A 13,611-nucleotide genomic window follows, 5' to 3' on the forward strand; every position below is an offset into this window, starting at 1 on the left:
CCTTTGAGTGGGAGATGAAGCAAATCAATCACTTGTCACTCAGCAGAAGCAAAGTAGTCACAACTGAGTGAAGAGTTGTTGATTGCTCCCCACCCTTTTGCAAGGCAGCAGCTATTTGGAGTATACAAAGGCGAGAAGGCAGAGGGAGGACTTCTCTCAGGCAGTTGGTGCTTTACAGGCACCACAGGCAATGAGACAATAGCAGAAATTAGGGACTACTGATTAGAGGCCACAACTGGTCACTGCTAACCACAGCATGGGGCAAAACTAGCCTCAGGCTGTCTTGAGACATTATCTTTTCTGCAGGGGAGTGCAGTTTTCTCTACAGTAAAACTCTTATTGATAGAAAAAGCTTAACGTTAGGCATCATGGAGGTTGGTATGCAGTGCTGTCCTTTGCAACAGACAGCAAGGAACAGATATTGTTATTAACTCTTGGAATAATAATTAGTTTCATTTGAACACTGAAAAGACTGACTGGATAAATAATGCTCCGACAGACAAAAAATTCCCAACAAACCAGAACATTTGTAAAATGTGCTATACAACCATCTGCAGAAGCAGTAAAATCACTACACATGCTGTGTCAATTGGTAAGCAAGAAATATTGACAGATTTCACAAATGTTATTCGGCTAATTATGGTAATGATACCAACATTGTATCACATAATTACTGAGGAGAAACCCATGGGAACTCAAGCCTGATTTTTCTGATGAGGGAGACTATCAGGTCCCATGCACTGGGCTCACCACCACCAGTATTTCAGATTACTTTGTTCTAGTTCCCATCCCAGCTGGCAGGCTGTGGTCAGCTGGATGTGGATTAGTTTGCACTGTGACGTCTGAATCACAGGAAAATAAAAATTTGTGACTGTGAGCTGTACCTTGAAGTCCTGAGATTCGTCCTGAATGAGAGCTAGAGCCGTGGACGTGCACACAGGTCTCCCAAGGATGTCACCAAGGGATAGCTCTTACTCTCCTGCAACAAAGATTATTTTCAGGGTTCAGTTTTCTCTCTTTCCCCAGAGTTTTTCTGAACTTTGGATCAGAATGAGATTATGTCAGTTCCTGGCTGCATACTTAATCAATAGGTTCAGAAGGAAACGGGTGTTTTCTACTCTCTCTCTCTGATCACTAGGATGGCTGACCTACCACAGTATCAACAGCCCAGAGACATCTGCTAAGGAAGTCCTTTCAGGACTGCTTTCTCAATATGCCTGTCCTATAAAACACTTTGCACAACTGGACATCAGGAAATATTCTTCAAACTCTCCATAAAGCTAAAGGGACAGGTAAGTGGGACCTGTATTTCTCTTCCCTCTGGCCCTCTTGGGTCTTCTTCAGGTTATTACAGCCCAATCCCACCTGGCTTGCAAAGATTTTGGGTCAAGCCAGCACAGGGTATAAGGGAAATTGGATTCTAGGGGTCCACATTCTCTCTGGTGTAATACAGAAGACAAGAATGTTGCAGTGTTGCTCCTGGTTAAGCAAATCTTATCATACACAGATTTTTATCTTCAGGAAGGCAAGCTGCCCATGGAAAACCTCCCAAAACATTTATATAAATCCTTTACAGCCCACGCCTACTAAATTTAAAAAAAGAAATCACTGAAAGCAAGAAAGAAAGAGGCTATGAGCAATTCTATCTCTGTTGAACCTGAAATGAAAGCCAATAATAACCCAAATGACTTCAGGAGCTTTCAAGACCATTTCTCTGTTTTTTTCAGCTAAATTAAAATGAACTCACGTGCTCAACTGTGCCTAAGCAAAAATAGTTACCATGGTTACAGGGGAGTTTTTCTAAATGTAGTACAGTATATGAAATAATCAGCCAAAATGACTATGTATAAACTGAAGGCAGGTGGGCAAGCCATTTAAAAATACTAAGCAAACAGAAAAACCCCTCAGTAAAAATATTTCCTCAAGATTTAGGCCATTGCCTTTATTACATTGTGAATAAGAACATGGTAATGGGGAGACGGAGAGGGTGAAAGCAAATACTTGAAAAATCATCCATTTAGCATTTGTAATACTAGCTACAAAGGGGCTAACTACAAGATAATATACTAGTACAGGTAAGCAAATTAATATATGCTCTAAGACATAACTCAGTGGAACTACTCTTTATAGAGAGTGCTGTTTGAGACATATAAGGACCATTATCAGTCAAAGAAGGTATATTGATTCACAGACAGAGAAAAGAAAACACAAACCAGACAGACTATATTTTACAGGCAAGACCCTGTGTACAGTAGAGGCTCGACACTTTGGCTTACAGATGACCCTTTCCTTCTCCACAAGGGAGAACAACATCTGCATCCCTAACAAAAGAATGACCATTGTTCACAGAAATAAAACTTGGTTAACAAGGCTGACTTACTTAAGAGGATCCTTCCCTCCCCTCTCACCTTTTGTCTTTTTCTTTCTTTACATCTTAGATCAAATTTTGGGTTTTGTGAAAGATTTCTATATGTAATGGCAGCATTTGCCTGAAAAGGACCTAAAAATTGATGGAGAACAAGCATCTTGAGAAACAAGCCTCCTACTATCTTGTTCAGCACTATGACATTATAGATGAATAAGAGTAAAAAGGGTTAATAGCTTGCCTTGGAAAAAGAAGGTAGAAAGCAGCCTCACTCTGCCTACACTGGGGAGAACTGTGGAGCCTGGCAGGAGCCCCTCCATCTGTGGCCATCATCAGAAGAAGGCAGGCTAGTAGGTAGAAGAATCTCTCTCTTCCCCTGAGCCTCCGAATAAATAGACATACCTTCTCACAGGTAACAGGTGTAATGACAGAAGCAGCTGATGAAAAGGAAGGGTTGGGGGAGCCTTGAGAAGAACAGAGGATTTCCATGAGACCACCTGACTGTCATGCATGAGTAGGAGAATCTACGCCTTGGCAACTTCACTGAGGAACAGCTGTCTGGTGCATGTTATTCCTCGCTCATATGAGTTGGAGCAAGAGCACAGTGGGGGAGCGGGGCCTTCTGTGTCAAGAGGTTGCGTTTGAGAGGGCTCTCAGCCGGCAGAGAAGGCTCACAGTACCTAAGGGGCAGTGCTGGGACAAATTTATGCTGTCCTTGCTTAGAAGAGCACTCAGCGGGAGTTGACTTCTGCCTTCTGGTTTTTCTGCCTGGTACTCCCCAACTAGAGCTCTTCTCCTCCTTGGTGCATAACATGAAGTGTACCTCTGTGAGCTGGCTCAACACCTGCTATGCTGCAGAAGAAAATTGGAGACCTCTAATTTGTAAGGTAATTCAAGGAATCCATAAGTTTAGAATTCCAGAGGACCTCACTCAGTACTTGCTGTCATGATCTGAAATACTATAGGCTCTTCTAGCAGCAGTGGTAGTGCCTGTTCATTCCCTGGGTCACATCCTGCCGGTAGTATGAAGTCCCTCACTTTGGAAACCCTTGCTTTAAGGGCATAGTCTAACAAGTTACTCTGAAAAAACCAAAATTTGACTGACTGACCAGGAAACCCACTGTAAGTAGTTAAAAAAACAAGGATACTGCATGAGAGTGCACCATGTCTGTAAATTAAATAGGCACAATTAACTTTGAGTTATAATATATTGTAACAGAATAATAAATATTCCCTAGTGTTACATAATTGCTTTTATCAAATATATTGATGTTATCTCAGCTATGCTTCTGTTAAGTCCTCTTTGTAGATGAAGCAGAGAGGATACAAATTAGTGAAATTTTGCTACTTTAGAACTGGAACCGGCCAAAGCTGTAGGAAAGACAATCACTGAAGGAAACTCTCCAGCCAAAGCTCTGGACCAATAACTGAAACCAGGATTAGGCAAAATACAGTTAGAAAACCTAGACATAGGGACTTTCAGAACTTCAACTTTCCTATCATACTACACAAATCTATTGAGATTGGATTTTATAATCCAGGGATCAGAGAATTCTTTTAATATCTTCAAAACATCTGATTAAAAAGTGGGAGAAAAACCTGAATACTACGGGATAGTAGAACTAAAGCAGCTCTGGTTACTAGATGAACACTTAAAATAAAACTTATCATACAAAAATGTAAGTTAAAGAAGACAGTGCCTAGTTTTTCCAAAGGCATTAGAAATAGTAGAACTGTAGAGCTGTTAATTATTTTCAGTACAAATTATAAGGAAGGAGATAGTACTAGTACTGTTACTTATTTCCTGATTCTTTTGAAAGCAACATTGGATAATAATTGTCTACCAGCTGTTGACATATCTGGTCTTTGAGCTCTGGAAAGGGTTAATGGACTGAGGACAGACGACAGCTGATTTACAGTGTTAATTCCCTTTTCAGGGTAAAAGAGACATATTTTTCCTTTGCAGGTAAGAAGTTCAAGCTTTTTGCCCTATTAAAAAACAAACAAACAAACAAACAAACAGAGGCAGGGAGATCTAGATGAAGATTTTGAAGGGTAATTTACCAAAGAGATGCTAAAGGAAGTTTTCTTCTAAATGAAATTATCGTAACAAATTTGGAAACCACTTTTGTACTTAATGCAGTGGGACTCCATATGAAAGGCTGTATTTTGTACTTGAGGGTCATGTTATAAGACCAGGGTCTTTATGCAAGTGGTAATTAGAGTGACAATATTTTCATTAGAGTTGAGGCTCACATTTTTTTCTTACCATCTTTTTACCTTTACCAAAGGTATCAATTGTTACCATTATTGATCATAGCTGTTTTCCCTCTCTGTGTTGGTTCCTGCGCAGTTTGAAATATCTTATGCACTTCTGGTAACACAACATGTTCCCACTGGGAAATCCTTACCTTAAAAAAATTAAGGCCACAGTCTAACCAGTTGGTCTGAATGCATTGAGGCTACCCATGATGTTATTCCTACACAAAGCTATCATTTGCAGATCACAGCTAAAATTCCTTAAATTAATTTACAGTTCAAAGCTGCAGTGTCCTCATGTGGTCTTGCTAGCTTTTAGTAATAACCTAAGATCTCGTTTCTAACAAGAAATCTTACATTTTGCTCCTTGGGTAGTTTTTTGTAACTCTCTGTCCTCACAAATGTGTGATTTAGGCAAATACTTAAAGAATTTGTCTTCTAAAGTTGCCCAGCATTGGCTTATTTACAGTGGTGTATGAATTCCTCAAACAGCAAAAATGCAGTGTACTCTAAAATGTAAACTGGCTTAGGCTGGTCAGCAAATTAGGTAAAAAAGCTGATGTAGTCCAAACAATAACATGAACTTCTATAGCCCATGGATGGTGATAACATCCTGTTCATTTTGCAAGGAGAACTCTGGGACTGTAAAGCAAAAGACCCCAGTAGCCTGTCTGGAAATGAGCCTAAGTGGCAAACAAAATGATGAGTATAACTTTCTGCTACCACAGTCCAGAACTCACCTTCAGTATCTGGAAGAAAGGAGTGCAGGAGGGAGCAAGCTTTCTCAACCCCACTATATTCTAGGATGCTGAAATCTATTCCACCCTCCAGGGCCTTCACCCTCATGATCTTGACCAAACCAAGCCAGAAAGTAAGCTCCACATAATATTGCTATCACCCCTGGAACCAACATAAATAATATTTCAAATGTGGGACTTTTATTCCTGATTTTTTTTCCTTTCCCACTTTTTATTGCTTCTCTCCTATTGATTAATAAGAGACTTGCTCCAGCAGCACCGTGTGCTCTGCAGCGCCACTGTGAGTTGCAGACCAGAAAGACAAAAAGCAATCCTTTAAGCAGCCTGGTATTGAAAAGGGTTTGACAAATCTTTTGAGTAGCTCGGTTTGCATGTTGTGCTAGTCTTTCTCCAGCAGCGTTACTGCCTTAGCTACTCTTGCTATCAAGGTTTAAGATATTACCACCCCCAACTCCTCATCCTGCGCCTTTACCAGAGGTTACTTCCCACGCAGCAGGGATAGTTGAGGAAACATATATATGTATCTTAGCCTGCTTTCTTAGCTTAAACTGATGAAAAAAGTGGGTCAGAACTGGAACACAGGACTGTGATTTGGGGAGGGGGTAAGATGCAAGTGCACGTTTCCTTCTGCCTCAGACAGAGGGACGGGGAGACAACCAAGGAGAAAAACACCTTTGATTGCCACAGTAAACGGTAGAGTTAATCTGAGAAAATCTGCTCGTAAAGACACCATTTCTGTTTACTTTGTGGGTGATTTTCTTGTTCTGTTTTCAAGGATGCAGTTCACCTCAGTCAACCTTCTCTTTTTTACCCAAAAGCCTAGTTATTTTTATTTTAATACTGTATAAAAACCTGTCAAATGGTTTGTTTTTCCATATTAAAATTGTTTACAGATAAAGGAAAATAAAATAAGGGCATTGTTAAATAGAAAGGCCTGCTGAAAATTTTGCATTGGAATGCAGATTTTTTTTCTCTTTGTTTTTTCCTCTTTTTACTGGAAGGTTAAAAAAACTTTAATAGTGGTTGTTTGCTGTGAAACCACAGAAATTTAGCTCTCAGCATTTAATTACACAAGCCTTGCTGAACTCTTTAACAGAGTACAATAACACATACCATGCTACAAGTTTCATACCTGTGTCCAATATTGAACATGTTTCGAAACGTTACAATTTCACAGCAAATATCTATTAGCTTTGCAGTTAGCAATATTAACTCTGATCATCCCATTCCCGCAGAAAATGAGTCACAGTGACTTAAAAACAGAAATCCAAGTAATCTAGAATGCAATAAATGAATAAGAGAGAGCCATTGGAGCTTGTAGCATAGCTTTTAGTAGCCAGGAAAAGATGCTTTCTTGTCAGACAAATTATTCCCAGAAAAGTATTTCCTTGTTTCTTATTAGGAGGCAAATGGAAGTTTTCCATGATAGAAAGGGCTCTCTCTTCTCCTAAATATTTTTTTCATTGCAATGGCTATTCAAAAGGTGCTTGTTTGGTCCTTTAAGGGATCATGTTTAAAGGCACACTCCTTCAGGAGTGTGTGTGCAGTGTTATGCAACTTGTTACCTCACTTATCCAGAAAAAAAAAAAATCCAAAATGTACTGCTTGTGTGATTATTGGCCTACAGAGAGCACAGTCAGGCATCCCAGAGCAGTATCCTGCCAGCCTGGCCTGCCTAAACTCTTGAAATTATTTTCAAGAGGATCTTGCCATTTTAGGACAATAACTAACTTTTAACTAGCCCATAGAAACAGATAATTAGCACATCCTGCAACACAATGTTTTAACACAAAATTAAGGCAAGGGGTGGAGCAAGGATTTCTATACAGATTACACAAGTCTGAAAGTACAGGTAGTGGTATCACCGTGCTGAATCTTCCTCCCACGAATAATCATGTTTGCTCATTCCAAAAGAAGACATTATAACTTCTCTATTACATTTAAGCAGCATTGATGGGTGGAAAGCTGATGACTGCAGTGTTGATTGGCATTCTTCTTGCATAAATTTCAATAGATTCCCTTGCATCATAGTCTATACGTAAATTTACTGTCTTGGCCGTAGGTTGGTAGCCCAGAAATAGAAAAGAAAGCAAGTGAAAATTGGTTCATTTCAAAATTCTATGTAAGATTATGACAATACAAATGTGGGTCATGCAGTCATAAAATCACTGATGGGCTGAACATCACAGTAATTAGGAGCCCATCAAAAGATACGACGTTTGAACATAAAGGACCATGACTTTTCCTGAGGAAATATAAGTAGAAATATTTTTAATTGTCTTTGAGGCCTGAAAAATATGCCCTGAAAGCTTTAACACCAAGAGTTAATTTACAATGAGGGACTAAAATGTGGCTTTGTCATGCCTCCTCCTCCTGGCCAATTTTCCCTCCTTTCCAAAACATTTTCACTGACCTTTCCCTCTCCTGAGCCCATGGGACACAGTTATGAGAATCTGGGGCTCTATGGTATCATTTTGGAGTGGCTTTTTTCAGCCAAGAGGAAGGAGCTGGATGCACACAGGGACCATTTGCGTGGAATATAGCAAACGTGAATTTGAGCAAAATACCTCCAAGCCCTCATCTGTCATCTCCTCATTTCTCAACAGGAGGGTGCTATGGGACATGGCAATGGGTGAGGCTCTACAAGGGATTTAACAGCAGTGCTTTCTAGCCTGTTCATATAATTTTAAATATGTATGCTTGGCTTCTTCTCGTCTCCAAGATAACAGCCTGCAAAAGAAAGTACTCACTTGAGGTAAAATGTTTATTTATTGAGGCACATAATAGTTTCAGTATACATAAGCTTTAAATAATGTGTAGCTTCATTGGAAGTGTTCTGTAGAAGTAGAATATCACTATTCTTTTTTATTAAAGGGTTTGACTTGATGCTTCTTTTACAGAAAAAATAGATAATGAACACAAATGAAATCATCTGCTGGATGTGATAATACTTTATATAACTTCCTCTGACTTGTTTTTGGTTCTGTTATCAATGCATATTGAACTCCCCTTTGGATGTGATTGTGGTCTTACATCAGTTTCATGCCTTTTTCAGGCTCAGGGATATTACTATTCTGCTGGAATAAGCAAGACAGTAATCAGATTTTCCATCTTTTTGTGCAGTACAATTGTCATAAAGGATTAGTTTTCTTTGTAGCTCATCATTTTCTTCCTTGGTCAATATGCAGTGTGATTGGTGCCTTTACACTCTGTTCTACTTGGTTGATCTCTGCTGATTATTTTACATTTACATGACAAAAGCATCATTTTCTATTAAAACGTGTAATAAAATTAGGCAAAATGAACAGAAGACTGCATTGTAACACTTGCCAACATAGCTACAGTTGATGTTTTTGGAAGTTACATGGTGGATTTTTAAGACCCTTCTAAGTGAAATAATAAATGTTAAAGCTACTTCTGCAATAAAGTAGAAAATATTTCAAATGCCAGTAAGCAGAACAAAATTTTAATAATCTGCTATCCTACCAGGAAAATGACAGGAATTGTGGAGGCTGACCAGGTAAATCACGCACAGCTAACAAATAGGTTAAACTGATCAGAGAGACATTATAGAAGTATGTAGCATATGGATTTAAATTTCTCTGGCTGCTATGGAAAACATGACATACTTTATACCTATAAACATTTCTAATATAGAGCTGGATTGAGAGATCTGATCTGTAGGTAGGAGATCTTCTTGACTTGCAACTGCACTAAGATACATAATTTACAGGAGGGATTTAAGAGACTTTTTCAGATTTAAAAATGGAATAGCTACTTCACACAAAAAGTATTTGTGAAGTGGATACATGTCCCTGTTTCTTGGTAGTACTGTGGGACAGTCAGATATTAAGATGAATTATTAAACAAATTGAAGAGCCCAATTCAAAGTCATGCATGTTGACATTGTTCATCTAGATCTATGAATGCTATTGCCTTCCCCATTTTCATTTTTAGTAATCTGAATTTAGGCTGAAACTTTGTTCTATCTTACTGCATTTACAATAGACCAAGGCATTTAAGAAGGAACAAAAGCTGCATGTGAGAGAGCAGGATCCACAGTACCACCTCTTCTGCACCCAGTCCTGAACTCTCTCCTTGGGCCCAGGCCATGGAGGAAAGAGGACCTGAGCCCACAGCCATTCTGTCAAAGCCTGTCCTCCTGGCATGAGGAATCCCTGTCCCAAAAGACAAGACAGATGAAAAGCTCTGAAACATTTCCATCTCCGGAGATTCCCACAGAACAAAACAAGCTGGGTCTTTCGCACAGCGGTGGCATTGAGCTTTCTCAGAGCTTTTTGTTTTTCTCAGAAAATGTTCCAAAAATGGTCACAAAGTTGACTTATTTCCCTAATGTATTGCATTGAACTTCTGTGCTAATCTGTTTTTTCTATCTTGCAGGGATTTTTCTGGAAGAAGTGTGCTGAGGGCATTTGTTTCACTGTGGGTTTTTTCCCTGGATTTCAGAGACAGAGCTTTCAAATACCATCCAATACTACAGTTAAAAGCTGATTCATTTGCTTTAGGCTATCATGATGTGTCCCCAGGACCTGCCTGAAAAATGCACAAAGTCTGGTCACTTCTTTCCTAGAAACTTATTCTTTGACAATCTGCTCTTCTACACTGGTGCTTCTACACTGGTGCTGCTTTTCCTTTAGCACTCATTCAGTGAAAATGTTTTTAAAAACCCTTATCTTGTCACAGTATGGCTACTTAAGTTTTAGATTACTTTATATGCTCCTATTTATTCTTTTAACTGCCCTTCTGGTTCCAGATTGTTTATAAGCAAAACCACATTGCTTTTCCTTCTCCATCCACCTTGGTGAGAGATGTAAACTCTTGGAGTATTCTCTCTTCTAAAATACAGAAGCTTTAGAGTCACTTTCTCCCATATATTAAAAATAAAGTAAACCAATCCCTCTGAGCAGTTTTTAGCATGCATGCATTATTTACTGCAAAGTAAGCTTGCAAAAACTATTGAATTAATTGGCACTCTGTATCTTTCTGTGCACTTTTCCTATTTCTCTTTATTTTTTGAAAATATTTTTAAACAAATCCTTTGGGAGTATTTTGCCTTCAGCTGTCTGAAAGCCAAGACTGTACATTTATTTCTGCTGGCACTTTCTACATTGTCCTACTCAGATAGTGCCCTGAACATCACATAAATCTTATTTTGATAAGGGATTTGAGATTTTTAGAAAACGTTCTTGGTCCAGGGAGGGCTTTAAATAAAACAATTAGAGAAACAGAGAGAAAAAGTTGCTAAACAGAGGAGTGTTTACTCCAGGTTTATAAAAGTCTTTTTCTTCCCTCCTTTCCCTAAGGGATGGCTCACAGATAAAACAAGTGAATCAAATAGCAACCAGCTTGCAGGCTTGCTTTTCATCCTCATGCAGATGGGCAAGTCTGCAGGCATTTTGAAGCAAACCTGGAGGGCCGTATGCCAGGGCTCCCATCTCTAGTAACCACTCACTCCACTTGCATACATCTTTGCATCCCTGACAGAAGTGCTAGGGTATTTCTGCAGCAAGTGTCTGTCAGCTCTTGTAACTGTCTACAGGTTACCAATTTCAGCCCTGAAGACACCATAATGTTGTCTCTGTGACTTTTTCTTTTAACAAAGCATATTCTTCTGGATTTAAAGCCATCAAGGCACTCTTTTCACCTGCTTCAACTTTCTCCTAAATGCCGAGCAGCCCGTGAGAGGTGAGGCCACAAACTGTTTCTTTAACACTTCAGAGAAGAAAGCTCACCCATCAGAAAGGCTGGTCACAGGGGATAGTGCAAGCATGTTTTCCCAACACAGCACCTGTCACCTTTGCATGGCAATGATGCAGAGCAGCCCGTGTAATGGCCCAGGACACAGGCTACCAGCTGACAGGAGCCTGCCTTGCACTGTCTCATTTCTAGTTTTAAAAATCTTTCATTTTAGACTGCAATATTCATGATTTATGCTCTGATTCTGTTCCCACTGAAGTTCAGGATAAATTTATAATTGATTTAATACAAGTCGAATGAGGTCCTGAATCCTATCAATTGTAAATTCTGTTAGGCAGACAAATAGTTTTATGGTGTATGAATTATCCATCCAAATACACACTGGTTCCTCAAAACAGTTTTAATCAAGCCATGTTCAGTTACAAAGTTAATATAATAAGGTTCACCTCACCTGAAGTCTGAATTCACCCTATACCCTAATCATCAGCAGTGGAAGAAAACATGGAGGATAGAAGATTGACTTTGGCTAGATGCATTAACCTCCTTGAAAATTTAATTTGAACTGTTTAGTGCTTATGTGCATAACCTCCCTCTGCTCCTTCTGTGCTATACTGCTTTCTCATTTTTCAAAGCTTTGTCAAAATTGCCTTCACATGAGTAGCTGGAGGGAAAACTTGTAATGACTCTCATCTTAGAATAATCCTACCCTTTAAAGCAAATCACAACAGTTACATCACTCTTCTGAGTCTTGAGTTAATGAAATGGAAGAATATACTCAAGAATTCTCCAGCAATAGTGGCTGTGGCATAGCTGCAGCCCACCAGTTAGACACCCCCATAGGGTTCAGGCTCCTAACCATTTACCAACACAACATCACACCCTAGTCCTTGAATAAAGGGTTATTCAGCAGGTACCTGGGTAGGAGTACTCAGACCTTCTATTTTGTAAAACAGGGAGCACCTATGGTTAGACTCCCCAGACAAGGGAGATGTTGCGCACACGGCTTTTGCTTTCCCTATTAAACTGTCTTTATCTCAACCCATGAGTTTTCTCACTTTTACCCTTTCGACTCTCTCCCCCATCTCACTGTGGGGGGGGAGTGAGTGAGCGGCTGTGTGGGGCTTAGTTGCTGACTGAAGTTAAACCACAACTGTCCTTTTTGGCACCCAACATAGGGCTCGAAGGGTGTGAGATAACAAGAGATTTGATTGGAATGTGCTACATCAAATTTATAACTGTTATTGCTGTTTAGCTACTAATTGGCAGGCTCCTGTGCTTGCCATGGGGCTTGCTTGCCTTACTGTATATTAGAATCTAGTGCTCGTTAGTGGCTGCTTTTTGCTTTCGCTGCTTGCTGTCCTGCTGTCCTGCTTGTCATCTTACTCTGCCGTGCCTGGGAACATTTTGATAACAGCAATAGCCATGTGCCTGGGCTGGCAGATGGCCAGGGCATCACAGCTGTTTCTGTGCTGCTGTACTGGACATGCTGGAACTCCAGTGTGAACTCAAGTTGAAGGGACAGTGACCTGTGGATGAGTCCATGCGGCAGCAGGACACCCCAAAACACCTGTAGCCATGGATAAGCCCATACCAGAGCACGTACATCTTGAAGCATCTGTGGCCGTGGTTATGTCTGTGCCACAGCACGTGTACCTCTAAAGAGATTGTGGCCATGCTGGAGGAGGTACAGCTCGAAGCATCTGTGGCTGTGGATAAGTCCATGTGGAAGCATCAGTGGCTGTGCATGAGGTCATGATGGAGCACCTTAAAGGGTGTGGCCATGGATAAGTCCATGACAGAGCAGGTACTCCCCTGAAGGAACTGCAGCCATGGGTAAGGCCATATTGAAGCAGGTATATCTCTGAAGGCATTGTGGTCAATAGAGAAGGCCATGCTGGAACAGGTGCACCTCAAAGTGACTGTGGCTGTGGATAAGTCTATGCTGCAGCTGGTATACCCCTGGAGAGTCTGTAGCTCATAGATAAGGCTCCACTTGGAGCAGGTACAACCCTAAGGGACTGCAGTCTATGGATAAATCCAAGCTGGTGCAGGGACAAGGAGAGGAGTTAATTGCAATGTTAAACCCAGTGATCTGGCCCAAAGGGACCAGGGGTGGAGGTTGTAATGGATACACCTTTGAATTGTTGTAACCCAGGATTTGAGTTACCTGGTGTAGGAATTATTATAGCCAGAACTACCTGAACCAATGGAGGAGAAGCCTTACAAGAAGCAGTGCAGGCGCAGCAGTGACCCAAACTGAGCTGGCTTTGGTGCCCAGTAACTTCACGCAACACACCACCTCTCCTGTCCTGAGTGACCACCATAACAGATGGAGCCCAAAGTCATGGACTAAAGGAATCCAGTGGACATTTTGTGGACATTTGTGGACATTTTACAGACATTTTACAGGGGTGGTCCATAGACTAGGGGAATGATATCTGTGTATTATATCAAAGGATGGGAAGCAGGGTGGTGGGTAATGAGAATGTATTGGATAGTGTGGGACCTGAG

Source organism: Ciconia boyciana, chromosome 4 (genome assembly GCF_034638445.1).
Source record: "Ciconia boyciana chromosome 4, ASM3463844v1, whole genome shotgun sequence".
Taxonomy (NCBI): Eukaryota; Metazoa; Chordata; class Aves; order Ciconiiformes; family Ciconiidae; genus Ciconia; species Ciconia boyciana.